This window comes from Pteropus alecto, unplaced genomic scaffold, assembly GCF_000325575.1.
Source record: "Pteropus alecto unplaced genomic scaffold, ASM32557v1 scaffold20, whole genome shotgun sequence".
NCBI classification, from domain to species: domain Eukaryota; kingdom Metazoa; phylum Chordata; class Mammalia; order Chiroptera; family Pteropodidae; genus Pteropus; species Pteropus alecto.
This window is the reverse complement of record NW_006436298.1, coordinates 22,712,625-22,732,199: the sequence shown is the minus strand read 5'-3', so window position 1 is coordinate 22,732,199 and position 19,575 is coordinate 22,712,625. Positions and strand designations below refer to the sequence as shown.

The 19,575-nt window shown below is 32.8% G+C and overlaps 1 pseudogene; it reads right to left on the bottom strand.

Moving 5' to 3' along the window:
* Positions 1-19,153: 19,153 nt before the first annotated feature.
* LOC112480856 lies at positions 19,154-19,272 on the bottom strand (annotated as a pseudogene).
* Between the last annotated feature and the right edge of the window lie 303 nt (positions 19,273-19,575).

Below are 19,575 nucleotides of genomic sequence, written 5' to 3'. Positions count from 1 at the left end.
AACTTTTTACTTAATTTCCCATGCATATTCTTAGACATCTCAGTTTTGTATATTCGAAAATCAAATCACCTTCCCTCCAAACTTTCACCTAATCCAGGATTCTTTAACATGAAAAAATGAATATATTTTTCAAATACACAAAGAATGTGGTCAATGTTTGCAAATCATTCTTATTAGAGGCAAAAATATGATGATTCAAAGAGGATATCTTGGACTTGGAAACAGAAAATTAAAATCTGAAAACTGCCAGCAATATCACACATTAATAAAATGTGTGCCCACACAGTCTAAAAACAATATGTAATCTGGGAATTCAAATCAATTTATTTGGCTATTGGAGTGAATACTAGGGTGACTATATATCCCAGTTTTCCTGAGGCAGTTCCAATTTATTCCTGTTGGCACAGCATCCTGCCTAATTTGTATTTGTTTTTAATGTTTATTTTTATAAAATATTATCAATAGTTAAAATAGTCTTGGATGGATTCAGTATAATTACACCTTTTCCTCTAGCTTCTGCCATGGGCTTATCCCATAATGTGTGAGATGTATGTACAGTGGACAGAGTTCTCACTCTATTACTAGTGATAGTAACTAATGATAACCTATTTCTGATTTCCTAGCTTTTTCCAGCCAATGTGGCTAGACTACTATTTCATCCAAGGGCGGCTAAATCCATGTGGTATCCATGTGATAATGGGAGAAGTATTCTACTCTAATGCCCCTAGTGATATTGAGTGTACTAATCATTTGTGCCAGGGTCTATACAATGGTCTGTGAGATGCACAAAGTCTTCTGTCAGAGAGGTTGAAAGGAAACATGGGAAATTATGTCATGTTTACAGGAAACATAAACATATGTTTACAGGCCATAAGGGATGAACAGCCCTGCCATGGAAAACATAGAGAGTAATTTAATACTCTTTTGCTAAATGATTTTGGTATTTAATACATGGTGAAAATCTATAATTATTCAATTGTTTTATTTTTTGGTAATACTTCTAAATTTTGCAATATACTCTCACTTAAGCAAAAAATTACATTGAAAAAACAAAAGTGCATGTTTGTTGAACAAGCTACTACTGGTTTTCATATTTCAAGATATTTTGATGTTGACAGTATAACTTGCACAAAAGGTTTGCTGACATTTATCATCTACCATCATCAAGGGACATAGCTACATATAAATAGAAGATGATAAATTTGCTAAAGCAGCATAACTATATACTATAAAATGTAAGAAATATCTTTTGAAGGCTGGGTTTAAAGTAAACTATTTAACACTTACAGATATAGACTGTGTTTATGTATTACTCTTTCAAGTATGAGTTTTTATTTAGATTAGGTGACTGCTCATCTCAATTAATTTCACTTATTTTGATTCTAAGAGGTTTTTTGCATATAAAAAATGAAGTGATAGCTATGATGTTTGACCCATTAGTAGAAGAAAAACTCCATAAACTGTTAAATGATGTCAATTTTACTCCAGTATCATCAGATATTTCAAATAGAAAATTAATTCCAAAAGTGGTTCAATTTCTTTTTTTATCCAATTTGCAGAATCCAAGTAAAGCTTTTGAAGGTTCATTTTGTCATAGAAGATATATATTATCAAAAATGTAATTGTAATTTCTATTAAAAGGGCAACATTGAAGATAAAATTATTTGGTCTTGCAGTATCATAAGAAAATAAACTTTGGAGTAGTGTAACATCATACTAAAACCATTGTTCTTAACAAACTAAGAAACTTATGAGCAGAAATATAAATAGAATTGGTATGTAGCCATGGTACACATATAATTCATGCTATGTCCAAACAAGCTGATATATCTAATCATCAAAATAGAAGTGGTAGTTTTTTAGAAATAATTTTATTTTTAAAATTTATTATTGAATAGAGCTGTTATATAGTTCCACCAATAAAATAAAAATAATTTATTAGTTGATGCAAAATAATTTTAAAATTCTATAATTTTCATTATTTTTAGCATCCTCTTTTACTCTCAAATCTGTCCTTGTTTAGATGATCAGATATATGATTACGCTACCTATTTAAATAAAAGACATTGCTGCCCACCCATTGAACCAACACATAAACCTGGAAGTCATTTGACCCTTCTCACTTAAACATCTAGTCGCTAAGTAATCACAATTTGAATTAAGTTTCCACTTCTTTTTCACTACCTGAGTTCAATGCTTTAGCATTTCTCACCAAAATTGCTTTAAAAGATTCCTGCCTGGTCTTCCATTCCCAATCTTTCATCCTTTCAATCCATCCTCCATACTGCTGTCAAAGTGATAGTTACATATAATCCTTTGAAAGTTATCAGTTTCCTACAGAATGAAGTTCAAGCCTTTTGTCATAGAAGATCTATTTTGCCTTCATACCTCATTTCTTGGCTGCTCCTTCCTTGCATCCTTCACTCTGGCTATATCTGTACATCAAATACACTATTTTCTTTCAGGAAAAGAGACAGATGAAATTCGTTCAGCCTCTTAAATATTTTTCCCCTTTTTTCTCTGCTTGGTTCTCTTAGCACAAAGTGTATTCCTTTACTATAGCACTTAATATACTCTACAACAATTGTGGATTTGCTGTCCTCCTCTCTAAACTGTGAGTTTCATTAGAACTCATTAGAACTCACAAGTTTCATTTGTGTTTTCTTCAAAATTTCTAGAAATAAAATAGTCCCTTACACATCAGAGACATGCAATAAAAGTGTATTGAATACAAGATAGAAAATGAGGGCCATAATGAGACACCCATAAAGTGTTACATGAGAGAGAGCAAGGGGATAAGTTACATCTAGCCAGACAGAAAGATGAAAAAAATTTAGACAGAATTTGAGTTTTTAATTGATCTTGTGGCATGTGTAGGATTTGGGAATGCAAGGATGGGGAAAAAGAAATCCCAGGCAAAAATACAACATAAAAATATAGAAGGTATCTTGTGAACAGTACAAATTTAAGTGTGGGTAGGAAAATTATAACATGAAATTGAGTCGTGAGAAATATTTGGAAGGTCCAGATCTAGATTCCTCAATGGCAATCAGTCTAAAATTAAGACTTTATTCTCCTAATAATGGGAAATATTCTGGGTATTTGAAGGGGGTCCTGCATCTACAGGTAACCTGAAAACTACATGTGAATTAGCTTCATAGAAGGAAAAGAACCCAAAGGGACTACTTAGGAATTCATCACATAGGCTATGTGAGTGATAAGCCATGTCATCCTGGAGACAACCTATACAGATTCATGAGAGCTAACTGCTAAGTTTTCAGGATTTTAGTTTTTACATACAATCATTATTAAAAATTAAATTATGTACACTTACAATTAAATAATTTATGTTAAAATAAAGGTAATACTCAAAACTACTTACCTTATGCTTATTTATCTATTATCTATGCATTTGAGATTACTTGTATCTGTATGGCATAAATAACATGAAATGATATCCTATTGAACATCTCTTTCCAACTCAGTGTAGCAATATCATGATGGTGGCTTGAAATTGGTCATGAAGGGAATATTTACACTATATTGATTGGCAAATGCTGCAATCATGACTTGATTTATTGTTTTGTTGATTATCTAGATTTAAGAAAGTAGTGGAGAAAATTATAATGAAGATAAAACTTAAAAGTGTATCATGTTTTTAGTCATTCTATTTGTGAATAGAATGAAAATTCATGGAATATTCTTCTAATAAAAATTATTATCCAGAAGTTGTTAATGTCATTATTGAATAAGTGAAGTTCCAACATATGTCTTTATTTTTTCAGAAGGTTTATATCAGAACTGCATTTGTTCATCAACTGCAACCATAGGTTGGTTGGCTATGGGTACAAAATTTGACAAAAATTTACAAAAACATTCTGTGAGAATCAATTGGATGTATGGAATTTACAATAAAGAACATAACACATTTTATTATAATTTTAAGTTGGGTGCTACATATCCTTTGTAAATTGTAATAAGCATGTGTGTGTATGGGTACACATATATACATACACATTTTTCTTGGTAGAAATGACATATTATACAGTGCTGGCAATATGACCTTAGCACTAGAAATGGAGAGGAAGGAATACTTTCAAAAAATATTTTGAGATGATGCTACAGTGAATACTAATTGAATGTAAGGGGCTGAGTAGTGATTCAGAGATGTGAAAAGTTTTGAGGCTGTTGACATTTTGTATTTTGGGGAAATATGAGGCACAAATAGAAAAGATTTATGAAAAATAAGAATATAGTTTTTGACTGCTGCATAGATTGGGGAGTCATCTTCACTGAGGTGTCCTCAAAGTCACTGTAAAAACTATAAAGGAAAGTAAACAGCCTCAAAAGATATTTGAGAGGAAAACTAATCTTAGAGGAAGGAGAAAAGGAAAACGTAGTAAAAGAATCAAAGAAATAGGAAGAGAACCAGGAGACAATGGGATCAAAGAAACCTGGTAAAGAGAAAACGTCAAATAGGACCTTGTCAGTAGAGAACGAAAATTTGCAATCGAACTCTTTGAGTGTTTTGTTTGAGACTAACAAACTAGAGAGAAAAGAATAACGTTTAGATTGGCATAGGTCACCACAGGTCACAGTAAAAGATAGAATATATAATGTAAATGTTATAAAAGAAGTAGGAACACACAGGTTTGTCTTCCCGAGTATCTGTAGGTTTGGTCAGAACTACCAATTTCCAATCAAATTTTAGAGGTTTATATTTAAATGTCTTAAAGAATCAAGAATGTAGGCTGTAGATTCTGAGAATGAAAGAGTCCTTGAAAGAATTTGCATGCCAAATACCTCAAAATCAAGTCCAGGAATGATTATAGTAGTTGACAACCTCTGGCATTAGGGAATCTCAATTATTCACATGATAACAAAATCCAGAAGTTAATCCAAGTGCTTACAAGGTGAAAGGCATCTAGACTGCATACCTAACACAGGCAAATACTCTTCCTGAAATGTAAACTTTATTTGATAAGTGCTATGACAAAAAGTGCATTTGGAAGGAAAATGGGTAGTAGGCTCTGTCAGCTTTCTTATTATTTAGGGAGAACAGCAAGAATCAACACCACAGCATTATCAACAGGTTGACTCTTGCTTTTGATTTCCCTTTAGACACAACTAAAAAAAAAAAAAAATGACAAGGCAAAGTTAAATCTGAAAATCTGCTATGTTCAACAATTACTCATAGAAAAACGGAATTTTCTAGAGACCAGAAAGCTGGGCCAAGGTATAATTTGGGAACTTGTGTTTCATGTACTCTGGAGATATTAACTTGATAATCTACTCTGAAGAGATTTTTCTCTGCAAAATTAGATCTCTAGATTGATTTATACTTTATTAATATTTTCACTAATATTATTATTTTATGCTTTTTCTCAAATTTATCAAGGTCAATTGATATAAAAACTAATATATTTAATGTATTTCTTTGGCCAAACTTGAGATGGAATTACTATGAGTATGTACACACTGCATATTAGAATATTTTTTAATTCATAAAAATATTTCTCCATGTGAGTTCAAAGGCAAAGAAAGTGTTATCCAAGGGAGTGGGGAAAAATCAGATATTATTGTGTATCTGATTTCTAAATAAGGTTATATTCTGAGGGTCTGTGTGGACATGAATTTTAGGGAGATACTATTTAATCCACAATAGCTTATAACTGGGTTCATATATTTAAGAAAATATTAAAGTAATTCTAAAAATTACAGATATGAGTTTTCTAAGTAATAAAGATTATATTCTGGTTTATTTTGTATCACATTCTCACTCATTTTTTCATTTACTCTAATTTCTTTTTTTTCAGTTGTTCCTGTTTTGGATGGCTATGGCTTACCTATGAGAAAGGTTAAGCTCTCGCCTGTAGTTGATAATTATGGGAATGCAAGGTGACAGGTAAGCTGATTCACTCTTTCTAAGTATTTGACCCTCAAAAGTAGCCAGACACTTAAAAATAAAATCTGTTTCCTAACCGAGTGGTTATATTAATATCAGACAAACTGTATCTCAAAACAAGAAGTATTACCAGAAATAAATAGGGCATTTCACAATGATAAAAGGATCAATGAATCAGAAAGACTTATCTTAAACGTGTATTTACCTAATAAAAGAGGCTCAACATACATGCAGCAGAAAATATATAGTCAAATCCACAAAGTTGGCCATTTTTAAATATTCCACTTTAAGTAATTGAAAGAACACATAGACAAAAATATCAGTAAGAATATAGGAAATTTGAACAGCACTATCAACACTCTTGGCCTAAATAGTATTTATAGAACACTCCATTCAATACTGCAGAGCATCCACTTTTTTCAACTATATGTAGGATGTTTGCCAAGGTAGACAATAGAATAGACCAAAAAAATCTCAGCAAATAAAAAACAGAAGGAAATCTTACGGAACATGTTCTCTAACCACAAAAAGAAGTACATTAAAAATCAATGATGTATTTTAAAATCTCCAAATATTTTAAAATGAAAAAAGAGATATGCTTTACGGTCTCAACTCTTAAAATAATCTCAGTCAACCAACTTATTTAACTCTATGAATCCCAGCTGAGTAAAGAAAAATTTCCACTGAATTGGTCAAGAAAATTAATACTAAATAATACTTTTGAAATTTATGGGTAATCAGCCTCTTTAAAGTTGTCTTATATATTGTAATTAATTTTACATACTGCCATTGGTTGGCTACATCAATAAAGGTATTTTCAGCAATATAAATAATTCTTTCAGCTATCCTAAGATTGTACAGCATTGGTAGTATAGTGCTGAGCATAGCTGTCTAGATGCTCCTAGATTATACAGATACCCTACATCACTTTTCATGGTCCCATCTTTTAAAACTTCTAAGATTTCAAATTCTTTTTAAAAATTTTGTTATTAGTTTCACATATACAGTACATTGATTAGACATTTATATACTTTATGAAATAATCCTATCACCCATCTGGCTCTACACACAGCCATTACAATACTACTGACTACATTCCTTATGTCAGACTCCCTATTTCTGTGACCATCTTTTACCTATGAATCTGTGCTTCTTTAACTCTTCACCCCTTTCTCCCAGCCCTCCAAACTCCTCCCCTCTGGCTGGCACCAGAATGTCTTCTGTATCTGTGAGTCTGTTTTTGTTTAGAATTCATTTCCTTAGATTCCATATATAAGTAAAATCATATGGTATTTCTCTGTCTGACTCATTTCACTCAGCATAATAACCTCTAGGTCCATCCATGTCGTTGCAAAGGTAGAATTTCATTTTTTGTATTGCTGAGTAATATTCCATTGTATATATGAACCATAACTTCTTTATCCAATCATCTGTTGGTGGATATTTAGATTGTTTCCATATCTTGGCTATTGTGAATAGTGCTGCCATGATCACGGGGATGCATACATCTTTACAGATTAGTGTTTTGGTTTTCTTTGGATAAATACCCAGAAGGACAATCGCTGGGTCAAAAGGCAGTTCCCTTTTTAATTTTTTGAGGACCCACCAGACTATTTTCCATAGTGGCTGTACCATTTGCAATCCCACCAATAGTTTATGAGGGTTCCCTTTTCTTCATATCCTTGCCAACACTTGTTTTTTTTTATGTTGATGATAGCCATTCTGACAGGTGATATCTCATTGTGGTTTTAATTTGCATTTCTCTGATGATTAGTGATCTTGAGTATCTTCTCATATGTCTATTGGCCATCTGTATTTCCCCCTGCAGCAGGAGAGAAACTTGCCAAGTCTTGGAAATGAAAAATAAACGCTTTTCCTATATATGTTAGCGCCATTGTTTATTGACTATTTACTCAGCTCCAATGTAATTAGGGTCATTAGCAAAGCAGAACCAGCTCAGATCCTGTCAATATTTGACCTTTAAAATGGTTGAGTACCTTCTGTACTGGATGCCAAACCAGCTAACCCCTATAGGGTATCACAGCTGTTGTTGCAATGCAAGTAGAAGCAGAGGTGCCATTTCTTGTTGAAAACTTTTCTTGGGAAAAAATTTTCTGCTGTAGACATAGTGTTTCAAAAATCAGACAAAATATATTTCATGGAAAATCTATTTTGAGATCGACATTCATTTGAAAAGCTAAAACTAGCATCCGGATAAAAAAAGGAAAGGATGAAACATCAAACTGAAAATATCTTTCTATATTGTGACATTTCCTCAAATGTAAATGAGACTACCTTTAAGGCTGTCACAAGCAAAGAAATCTAACTGGGGTCTTGATGACTGAAGGGATGTTAAAGAATCTCTCATCAGCGGACCATAAAGAATAAAGCAAAAGCTATCAGCAATGTGCAGATGTTATCAGGATGTGACTTCAGCACAACCCCACATCCCGATGGAGAGACAAAACTGCAGATGTTTAATATATTACAAGAACTAACTGCAAATTCTGTTTTGCTTCTCCTACTTTATAATGTTTATTTTTTTTAAAAGACATGAATTGCACTTTTGAAGAACTCCTTCCAACCTTAATTACTTCATAAGTCTAAATGCTTACTATTAGGATGCAGAGTTCTGGGTAGAATGGCAGATCAAATACTACCTGGGTGTGGGACAGTGTGAAAGATGCAGGGAGGGATATGTTTAAGCATTTATATCAGGTGGTGGGAAGAGAGTTTTCATTGCTGTGTGATAATGGTACCCTAAGTGTGAGATAGAGACTTGTGCACTGATTTGACAACAAACACATCAAATTTACTTTAAATCTGCTCCAGTACTGGCAAAGTAAAAGCATTTATGGAGACTCAAATTTGTTAAACAAAGTAGAAGACATTTGGAGATGTGAAGCAAATAGTTCTGCCCAGATGATTTTTTTAAGTTAAAAATGATAGCGTAATGATCTAATAGATTATTCAGTTTCAAAAAGAATTATTTGCCTTGATGAGAATTCTTTTTTGTGTGTGTGGGGAGCAGGAAAGGGAGCTTCTAGGTTTAATATTTGTGTTATCAAAATTGATTGTAAAGTCATAAATGATTATAAAGTCATATATGATTGTAAAGTCATAAACCTGTATTTCTTTCATCTTGATTAGTTTAAATGTGGTTATTTTACAAAAAAAGTTTTGTTTACCAAATAAAAGCACCCCATCTACTCTGTAAGGTTGTTGTTTTCATCTCAACTCTAAGTGGGTGTCAGCAGTTGAGGTAGAGTAGATCAGTGGGCTGGTGCCCTTTTCTGCCCAGCACAGGTCTCTCCTGTCCTCCTCCTCTCTGCTCTCCATCCACGGTTTCTCTTCTCTCCCTCAGGGAACCAGCAGGACTTTGCTCTTCAGGGCCTTCATGTGAAATAAGCCTACATCATCTGACTCACATGAACTGAAAATAATGAGAAAAGGAGAAAAAAATAATTTTTTTGAATAAACGGATTACCAATTTGAAATTAAAAATATAAGCCACACTAATTATTGGGATGGGCTTATACTTCAGAAAAAATATAATATACATTTAAAACAGTAAATTTTAGGAAGCATGTCAAAGAATTACATTCTACCTTTAGTGCAAATGATTAAGTTTGGTGTTTATAAAGCTGGAGAATCAGAGACAGATATCACCTGGAATTAGGACTGGCTTACCATGTATTCTGAAAATAATTTCTTTAAGATTCAGGAGAGAATAAGGCCAAAATATGGGGTTAAAACATTGCACTTGATTCCAAAGGGAGGGAACAAGAGAGAAGCAAAACAAAAGGATAGCTATGTTTTCTCTTAGAAGGCTCGAGTAAGCAAAGTAATTCTAATCTGATGATTAGAAACAAACCAAACCAAAGACAAAGCAATTTCTGGTTTTAAACCAAAGACAAAGCAACCCCTGGGTTGCATTTACCTATTTGTGTCCACATGAACTCAGGGTAGTAGAAAGTGAACACATTTCATCTTTAAAGATTGGTTTGACTGGGCTCGTGTCCTCTTCATGTTTCTACTCCTAGTGCCCAGAGCAGTGCAGGAGACATCGACCTTACCAATAATATTGGTTTAATTGAATCATTGAACAAGAGCAAAGAACCCTATTCTGAATATTAGATGAAATAAAAGATTCAAATATTTGAAGACTTCAACACCCTTTGTCCAAAGGACTATCTAAATTTATAAGAAAATTTCATGTAATTTTTATGCCAGGATAGGCAACTACAGAGGGAATGAAAGAAATTCTTTAGTGGAAGGTGATTCCACCCTTTGCTAAGATGTGACTGACCGATAAACTCAAAATATTTTGAGGAGATGCTATCTGCCAAAGGGATTACCACAACACATGTAGGATCAAAGAAAATTCCACATTTTACCCTGGTGATTAGCTATAATTAAATAAAGTAAGTCTTTTTAAACTTCATTAGTAGCAAGACGTTTGCTACAGCAGAGTGGGCACAAATCATCCATTCTTAATTAAAAGATAATCCACAGGACGGCCATAATCTTTTTCTAAAAATACACCATTTCCCCCTGAAAGATTTTCTCATCAAATAAGGATAAATAACAGTTTCTATGAGTTTAAGCCATGAAGGAATGGATGCTCCTCCCGTTTGCTTCAGTGAGTGCTGAATGTGGCTGATAACATCACTTTGGCATGCTATTATCTAAAATGGTAGAATACCTCACTTCAGCAAAGTCTGACATAAATCTTTGAAAACAAAGACATTGCATATGTATGAGTTGAAATAGATATGACAGTGTTGGCACATTAATATTCCTGTCACTAGGGGGTTTCAAACTTTTAAGGAGAGGATGGGAATGAATTCAGACTGTAACTGGTAAAAAAGGGTGACATACAGTAGGACAATTAGGCATTACCTACCACAATAAAATATGTACAGGGAAAGGGTTCCCTGCTTTCTGCCTTTGGTAAAAAATGACTGTAGGATTATCTCTTGGGAATGCCAAGAATAATTAATTTGGCTTAGAGATTTGCATGGTTGTTCTAAGCATACTAATAAGAATGTTCCGTGAAGACCAGTTCCAATCAATGGAAGAGAGAACTGTTTTTTCTTGTGTAGCCACTGTGGTGGTTCATGTGTAACAGATGTTTCCATTTATTCCACAACAATCCTCATTAAAAGTAACTGTGAGGTTCATTAATTGAATAGTTTTCCACATAGTTGGATCTGCGCAGAAAATAGTCTTATTATTGTATGTTTTACGATTATTTCTCTTCCTGTTTTTGATGGCTAATATGAAAAGCTTTACCATACCTTTTACCTTAACTTATCAGGAAGAAGTAAATGAATGAAAAATAAACTTATTTTTACTCCACCTTACATTGTATGGACTTACTATGTGTAGAGAAACCTCTACCTAGAAATGCTAACCATTTTTAGAAAAGCTTTATATATTATCAAAATCTAGAAAATTACCACTTACTAGGGAAAATGACATAACAGTTGCATCAGATTTTATTCCGTATGGGAGTAGGCAAGAGTTATTCAACACTAGGTCTTAATGAAAAATTGTCACTAAGATACAGTTCTGGTGTTTGAAGCTGATGTTAAATTTTTTTTTTTTTGTAAAGCATACGTGTTGACATGGCGAGTAGAAATGAAGGGCTGCTTTGAGGTTTTTACTAAAAACATTTTGGACATGTTGCTGTAGTCCTGGGGGGCTTGGTCTGGGCCTAGCAGCAGTTTACCCAGATGCAGAAAAAGACTTCAAAACCTCTCCTTTGACAAAGAGACATGAAATAATATCTGACAAAGGCATTGCAAACAAACATGATGGCAAATCAGCAATTATACAGGCTGCAAAGGAGAGCACATCTCACTTCCAAATGTCTTTTTTTCTTCTTCTTCAAATTTTACTAATAACATCTCGTAGAGGTGCTTAGGTCAGTATTTTTAAAAACAATTTAATATATGACTGTGCTTTGAATTTAGTTTAACTCCTTTATTACACTAATTCTATTTGTCATTTCATGCATGTGTCAGCATTGTTTTTGAATGGCAAAAAAAGGTTGAGAATAAACCAAGCACAAAGAAAGATTCTTGCAGCTCACAATATGTAACTGTTTTAGAAAGGAAAAAATATTCCATGAAGATAAGTTATATGACATTTGCCAAATATTGCTATCTCTTAAATGGAGTTATATGTAAAAGAAAAATACTTACAATAAATTAAATAATATTGATGAGAAAATGGCAGCGAATTTGGCCAGATCCATGTTGCACTGATAATCTTCTTTAAATGTATTATTCTTGATTTTGGAAAATAAGTAAAAGAGGGACTTTTCAAAAGGAATTACAAAGTTAAGTTTAAATGTGAAAATATTTACCTTGATTTTTTTTTATCAAATTCTATTAAATACCATGAAAAATTTACATGTACAAAATGAATGTTGATCCCATCTTATAAATAAATCATCATTAAAAGCCTATATGTCTAATAAACTAAAGCCCAAGTTTCAACCAGGATCAATATGAAGGAAAACAACAACAATAACAATATAATAAATCAGATGGAACACATAATTCACAAATAACCATAGCATAAACTTCCTCAAAATCTTTGCCTTTTTATTTCATAATCATAGATATGTTACTGATCAAAGATATACTATATCTCAAATAAAATGTTCATCATATAAAATTATTGATATGAACTGTAAATGAAAAAAAAAAGCTACTTAGGTCTTTACAATGTTATCTTTTATGTTGATTTATTGCAGAAAAATAATGAATTGCAGCTTCTTCTTCTTCCCCTGACATATTTGGGATATTTTACATGACTTTGAAATGGCTTAAATGTTTTAACACCCACTATAGGATGTTTTGAAGAGGGGAAGAAAAACATGCATTTATCTTGTGAGTGGTTGTTTCTTACCATCTCATTCAGTATTTAGGAATACCGAAGGTATATAATTTAAAGAGAAAGGAAAAGCAAACTTAGTTAAATGTGTTATAATGCAAGAATATATCTTAAAGGCTATATTAAAAAATGCTTGATAATTAGCAATCAAATCATTTACCACATGATCTATAGTATGAAGGCAGTGCAAGATCTCTGAGGTCTGTGATAACTACATGTGCTAATCAAGTTACCTATAAAGTGGCTTTAGGTAAGGACAATCCTAAATTTATGTCTATAAACACCAGTTACTATTTTAAAAACCACTAGATGTAGTATTTTCTCAACCATATTAACATAAAGAAATTTATACCATCACAATTTCTTTCTTAAGATAATCTTTTGTTCTATCACACTATGTGGGTGAAACTTATTGTGATACTTATGTTTTCTGATGAGTTAGAATTTCAGCATATCACTGATAAAACAATCATATTCCTTTGTTTATTATCTATAATGCACCTTGCAGAATAGTGTTTTATTAAAACATTTCAGACATAAAATTTATTTGATTTCAAAGATATAATATACCGTATCTTGTTTACTCAAATTAAACATTTGTCTGACATTTTAGTACATCATACACATTTTTTGTTTGAATTGAACAAAAACGGTCATAATTTTGATTGTATGTAGTGTTGAAACATTTATTATAAGAATCACTTCATATGAAATTCGGAAAACAATATCTACAAACAAAGGCAAATTTAGTATTGCTAATGAAGACTATACCCTAAGTCAGTGGTACCATTTAATCCTACATGCTATGGCATTTCATTATCTAGCAAAACAAGTCTTCTGTTTTTTGCTACCATTTTATATAAAATAAAAAGACCAACTTCTTTTCTTATCCTTTCATTGCTTACTCCCAGAAAAAAAAATACAGATATGTTTTATAAAACATGTTGTTATATTAAGATGTATGTCTGCTTTCCTTCAGAAGACAGATTAGAGTGCTTCAACTGCCATTAAAGTTGTCGCTCTTTGTAACAAAATGTAATGCTGCATATATAAAAATGCAAAGTGTAATGTAGAGTCAAATGTCTCTCAGCACAAGAGTTGTTCGTTTTAGCACCCATTTTGTTGGTATTTATCAACTTACTAATTATAGGCAAATTGCTTCCAACACGAAAACTGTGATGATTAGCAGTTTTTTCTGCTAACTCTAGTCTACTGTAGTTCCGGTAAAGAATGTCAATAATCCAGATTCCTTTCTTTTTCTTGGCTTAGAATATGTAAAAATAAATTCATCAGGCTAGCATTTCTCTACTTTTAGGAAACATGGTTTGAAAAGATGGGGGTGGAAAGAAGAAAAGGGATAGATTAAATATATCAACTCAAGAAGGTCTACTTGCTACCTCCTATCAATTGAACAATCTTGAACACTCACCGGTGATTGGTCTATCACAAAATGGAATTATGTAATGCCAGCTTAATTAACGAAATAACTGTATTTGAGCATTTGTACAGGAAATGTATCAGTTGTCAAAACTCAGCATAAAATTTCTATATTAAAAGGAGAAAGAAGAGTCTTAAGAGTTCTTTCACCTATCATCATTAATACCCTCCAAATGGCTGGATATACTGTTTAAATTTCTCATATAACTATTAAGCAGAGTTACATGATATCGCTTGGTCAAACATAAAAAAGTTTGTAACCTTCAGCCCTCCATTACAATCCTTTAAAATGAGCTCAAATGAAAATGGGAGTAACATGCCAATCCAGAAAATGTTTTCATAACATGCAATATAATAAAAGGTTGAATTTTCTATCACCATTACTAATTTCACCCATTTGTTTCTCATTACAATAAGTAAACAAGATTAAATGGAAAATCTTACAGTTCACAGAGTACATTACACAGCAGAAATGTCTGTAGCAAATACTGACTTAGTGTCTTAACCAACTTATATGCCACTAAGTGACCATTTCTCCCTGCTATGAAGTTTTCACAATTTTAAAGTTATATTGACAGGTTCCAGTCAACAATGATGTCTGCAATGGCCTTCTTTCTCCAATACATTGCTTTTAGTCTAATTGCTTATTTGCAGTCTCAGCAAGCAGAGAGAATTTTATCCTCTTTGCCTTGTCTCTGAATACTAACTAGCTGGCCCAGCCGAAGCACTCTAAAGAGAGAAACTGCATGAGAGACACACTGCATTTGACACAGTCAAGAGGTAAAAGAAAGAGCAAAACAAAGGTCTATTCAGGACTGAATCCTCTGATATTCTTCCCCATCCCCCAATCCCTTTAAAAATAAAGCGTATGGGGGAAAACCCATAAATCTATGCCTGAATGCCTGAGGTTGTCAGAATAAAGGACAATGAATGACAGGTGACTGTCAGTATAATTTTCAGTCTCCAAGTTATCACTTTTTGGCATTGTTGAACAAAAAAAGTGTATACATAACAAGGAAATATGTCATAAATTCTCTATGAATACACAGACAAGTTCAATATAGGAGAAGCAACTAAATATTTCCATATGGGCACATAGGTTTCCTTTCAGTTCCATATTTTTTACTGGAAAATGTCTTCAAATTATTAAGTGTTTTTCTAGTGATAACAATGCTAAATAACTTTGGGTAAACTGCTGAAGGGTTATGAACCTGCTTTACCTTTACTTCCTTTTAAAAAACATATTTAAAGAATAGGAGATCTGACTTGATAAATAAAACTCCTTGCACATGTTGCTAAAATTTTTAAAAAGGAGTAAGAGCCAACTGATGGGAGTTTTTCTGTTTGATTTTTAAAAGGCTCCTCTCAAGCTATTTTCCCGCAAGATCTTTTTACACTTTCATCTTCACAGACTGCCTTAATCCTCCTGTCTTTGTTGTTCCAATGTCTGATCAGTTTGTTTTAAAGTTGCATCTACCCCATATTTGCTAGAACTGAAACTTGACTTCAGGCATTTGCAGTTATAAATCCCTACAAACGTGCAGGCTTTTCAGAAAAAGGTGGAAAGTGTTAAAGCAAGAAAGGTTTTGATGATTATTTAAATAATGTATATTAAGTTGTCTGTTGCATGAACTACAGGTACAGAGAGATAACAAACGTGAAGCAATTTGTAATTAAAATTAGTCTGGCCTCTTAGATTACTAGCATGCTCCAGTCTGCTGACCATCTGTAGTGGAAGGACAAAGACTCTATTCTCAGTTCCACTGGGCTGGGGAAAGGACATAACTGCCCAGAGCCCCGTTTCTAGGCCTTGCTATTAGTGGGCATAAAGATGGTTCGTAGTAGCCAACTTTCTCATGCCAGGCAATAAGCAGAAGGAGTATAGAGACAGTGATCTGTGTCATTCTAAGCACTCTCAGGGCACCATTAAGATGAAGCTCAACTGCTGTTACCACCCCAGCAGGCGTTACTACACATTCTAAATCTTTTGAGAGAAATGAAGAAAGAAAGGAAAGAGCACAGTGAAGTAAAACAAGAAAAACAGGAGGAAGTTCATCTCCTGGTTATACTCTTTTCTCTCTTGCCTGCTATAAAGAACGAAAATAATCTTAAAAGGATGGACATGAAAGAATGCTATATATTTCACTATTAAATATGGACAATAATTTGTTTTAAAGTTTGGAAATTGAAAGTATTTAGCAGTAAATAGTCATACAGACTTCAGCTTAGTCTTCAAGAAATTAATTTGTAGAATATTTAACAAACTGATGACATGAAAATTTTTCTTGATTGCGTATGAAATATAACTTTACACAAATAAGGGAACAAGATTGCTGAATTCTGTTTTTATTTTTCACTTACAGGGGCTGTAACTTAAACTGCAGCATTTGAGTATTTATTTTGTGAGCCTAAGCAAAAATGATTACATTCGATACCTGAAATATTTTCATACAGAGTCCTTATTTGTAGTAGTTGTATTTCTACTACTTTTTTTATAATGGTCCTCATGAGAAAACTCCTATGGAAAACAATAAGTTTAAAAATCTTGTTATAATTGATAATGACAAGTTTATAGCTATTAAATTTGAAAGTCACAGATAAAATTGTGTTAATATTCAGGGTTAGTCTAGTATTGCTTTTGGCTATTAGAAAATACATAGGTATGAAAGTTATATAGGACAGTTATATGAGACAAAGATTTAATTCGAGAGGAAATAAGAGGCCAACTTTCAACTTATAACAAACAAAATGAAATGTGTGCATATTTAAAAAAACAGTTTCTATTTTTGGGGGGAGGAGGAGGGCTCAAATAATCCAAAATTAAAGATTCTACTTAGTAGTTGCATGAAAAAAGTTTTTAAAGTTAATAGAATAATTATTATTTTAAACAAAAGATTTATTTGTGGATTGTGTGTGAGTGTATATGTGTCTGTGTCAGTGTGTGTGTGTGTGTGTGTGTGTGTCAGTATGTTCGTGTGTATAATGATAGTGAGGAAGTAGAATTATATTGTGAATAATAACTACTTCATACTAGAGCCTTTTTAAAATGAAGATATTTAATTCTTTATTTCATTTATATTTAACAAGATACCCACTATATAGTTGAGAAATTCCAATTGTTTTTAAAAATAATGACCTATGAGTCAGTCATATCTTGACAATTCCTAGTGAGAGTTCAAGAAAAAACTCAGGGTCTTAAAAATACAAAAATTTATGTTGATCACTATCATCATAAAATAACAGAAAAGTTCATGTATTTTATGAATAAGACAATTATTTCCTGAGCTATTTATTTCTATGAGGATTTTTAATTTTTTCCCTAAGAACAAAATGGTCAAGAGAAGGGATAAAATTCCCAGCCAACAGTCATTCTTAAATAGTAGGAGATAAATGCTTTCCTTTTGAAATCTATTTGGCCAAAATACATTGGTAACTGTACGCAGATCCTCTAGGTTATAATGATGCAATGTCAGGGCTGAATAAATGATTACTGTGAGCCAGGTAGTCAAGGAGGCAGCATGGCAAAGTGGAGTATACACTCTAGACTGAAGGAAGGAAGGTTTATGATAGCTCTGGAAGAGGAGAAAGAATCTTGCTGGAAAAGAAATAAAATAAGCAAAGACGCAGATGTGAGGGTAAATATAGATGGAAAATGTCCAAATCTTAACTTTCCCTTTGCATAGATAGTTAGAGAAATACATACATAATACTTTCATACATGATAGATAGATAGATGGATAGATACTGACTGGAGAATCTCAAGTTGGGAAGTAAAATTCTGTGAGATAACATTTTAGGAAAATTTATTACTTTTTACTTGTTTCATTTAAAATTTATAAGGAAGTTTTATCTTAATAATATAACAAATACCAAAAAATAGAGAAAGAGGGATTTGAAAAGCTGGCAATGTAAACTTTATTTTACCACTTTTCAAACTGAGAATGGACTTTAGATTAGACATTCATGCAACAATTGGGATGACCTACTCATGTTCTTCCCCCACCTCGCTCCCCGGCCTTAGACTCTGAACTCCAGGACTTAAGTTCAAAAGGCAATGTAGCAATGACTTATGCAGTGCTGTTTGAATATAAATTGGTATAATTTTTCTGAAGGAAAAAAAACAACAAATGCCCTCTAGGTCAAAAACCTTGAGCATGTGTATATACTAACAATTCTACTGCTTGGAATTTATCCAAAATAAATAATCAGATAATCTAGGTAATTAAAATGGAATCAACCTAAATGTGAACTATAAAAGATTAATTAAATAAATTAGGTTATATCCATATGGCCATTATTGCTTAATTCCAACCATAAAAAATCATCACTATTGGCAATTGTTCTAAGTTTAGGTGAAGTGGAGCAGTTTTTCTTGATTAGTACCCCTTGGGATTTTGCACAGGTAGTCTGTGTGGGTAGTCCATACTTGATGAAATGCTTAAGCACATGCATCTCGTGCGTCTCCTTGACTAAGTCAGTCAGGGAAGCTGTTCTACTGTTACACATAGCAGTTTGCCACCCATGTTCCTCCAGTGGGAAGGTTCAGTTTGGTTACTAAGTAAGAAGTTACTCTTTACACTCAATGAAATTTTAAATAACATAGTACAGCAAGATATATAAAAAAGATATACACTGTGTTTATAATAAGATGACCTGCAGAAATCATCTCTGCTTTATCTGTGCCCTACAGAGAAAAGCTGATTTAAAAAACTAGCTAACATCTACTAGAAAAAAGCAGAAGTTTGAGAATTTTTCAGAGAATTATATACAACAACCACAATTGTAAATTTTTCTTTGCATACAGGTTACATTTTTTTTTTTTTTAGGTGAGGCAACCCTTGGTTGACCTCATAGATTGCAAGGACCTTGTCAGTTTACAATCCCTTATTATTTTTTTATTTTTTATACCTACAGCACCTTGTCTTCCTAGGTAGTCTCCCGTCCAAGTACTAACCAGGCCCGACTCTGCTTAGCTTCCAAGATCAGATGAGATTGAGCTTGTTCAGGGTAGCATGGCTGTAGACTAGGTTACTTTTTTTTTTTTAATGAATACTTTTACACTTACTCCAAGTGTTAAAGTGAGAATCGATTGAAGCTACAAATTCTCACAATTTTATGGAGTTCTGCCCTTGAAAGTTTCAAATGTCTGTTCATTATAGTTTTAAATATACTAATCTAGCATTTATTTTCCTTTTTCTACCTGTAAATAATGCATTGGTAACGTCATAAATTACTTTGAAGAAGATGCTATTTCTTCTCAGAATAGCTTTGGGGCAGTAGTCAAAAGTCTTTTATTAATCCACTCCAAGAGTATTCATCTCTACTTG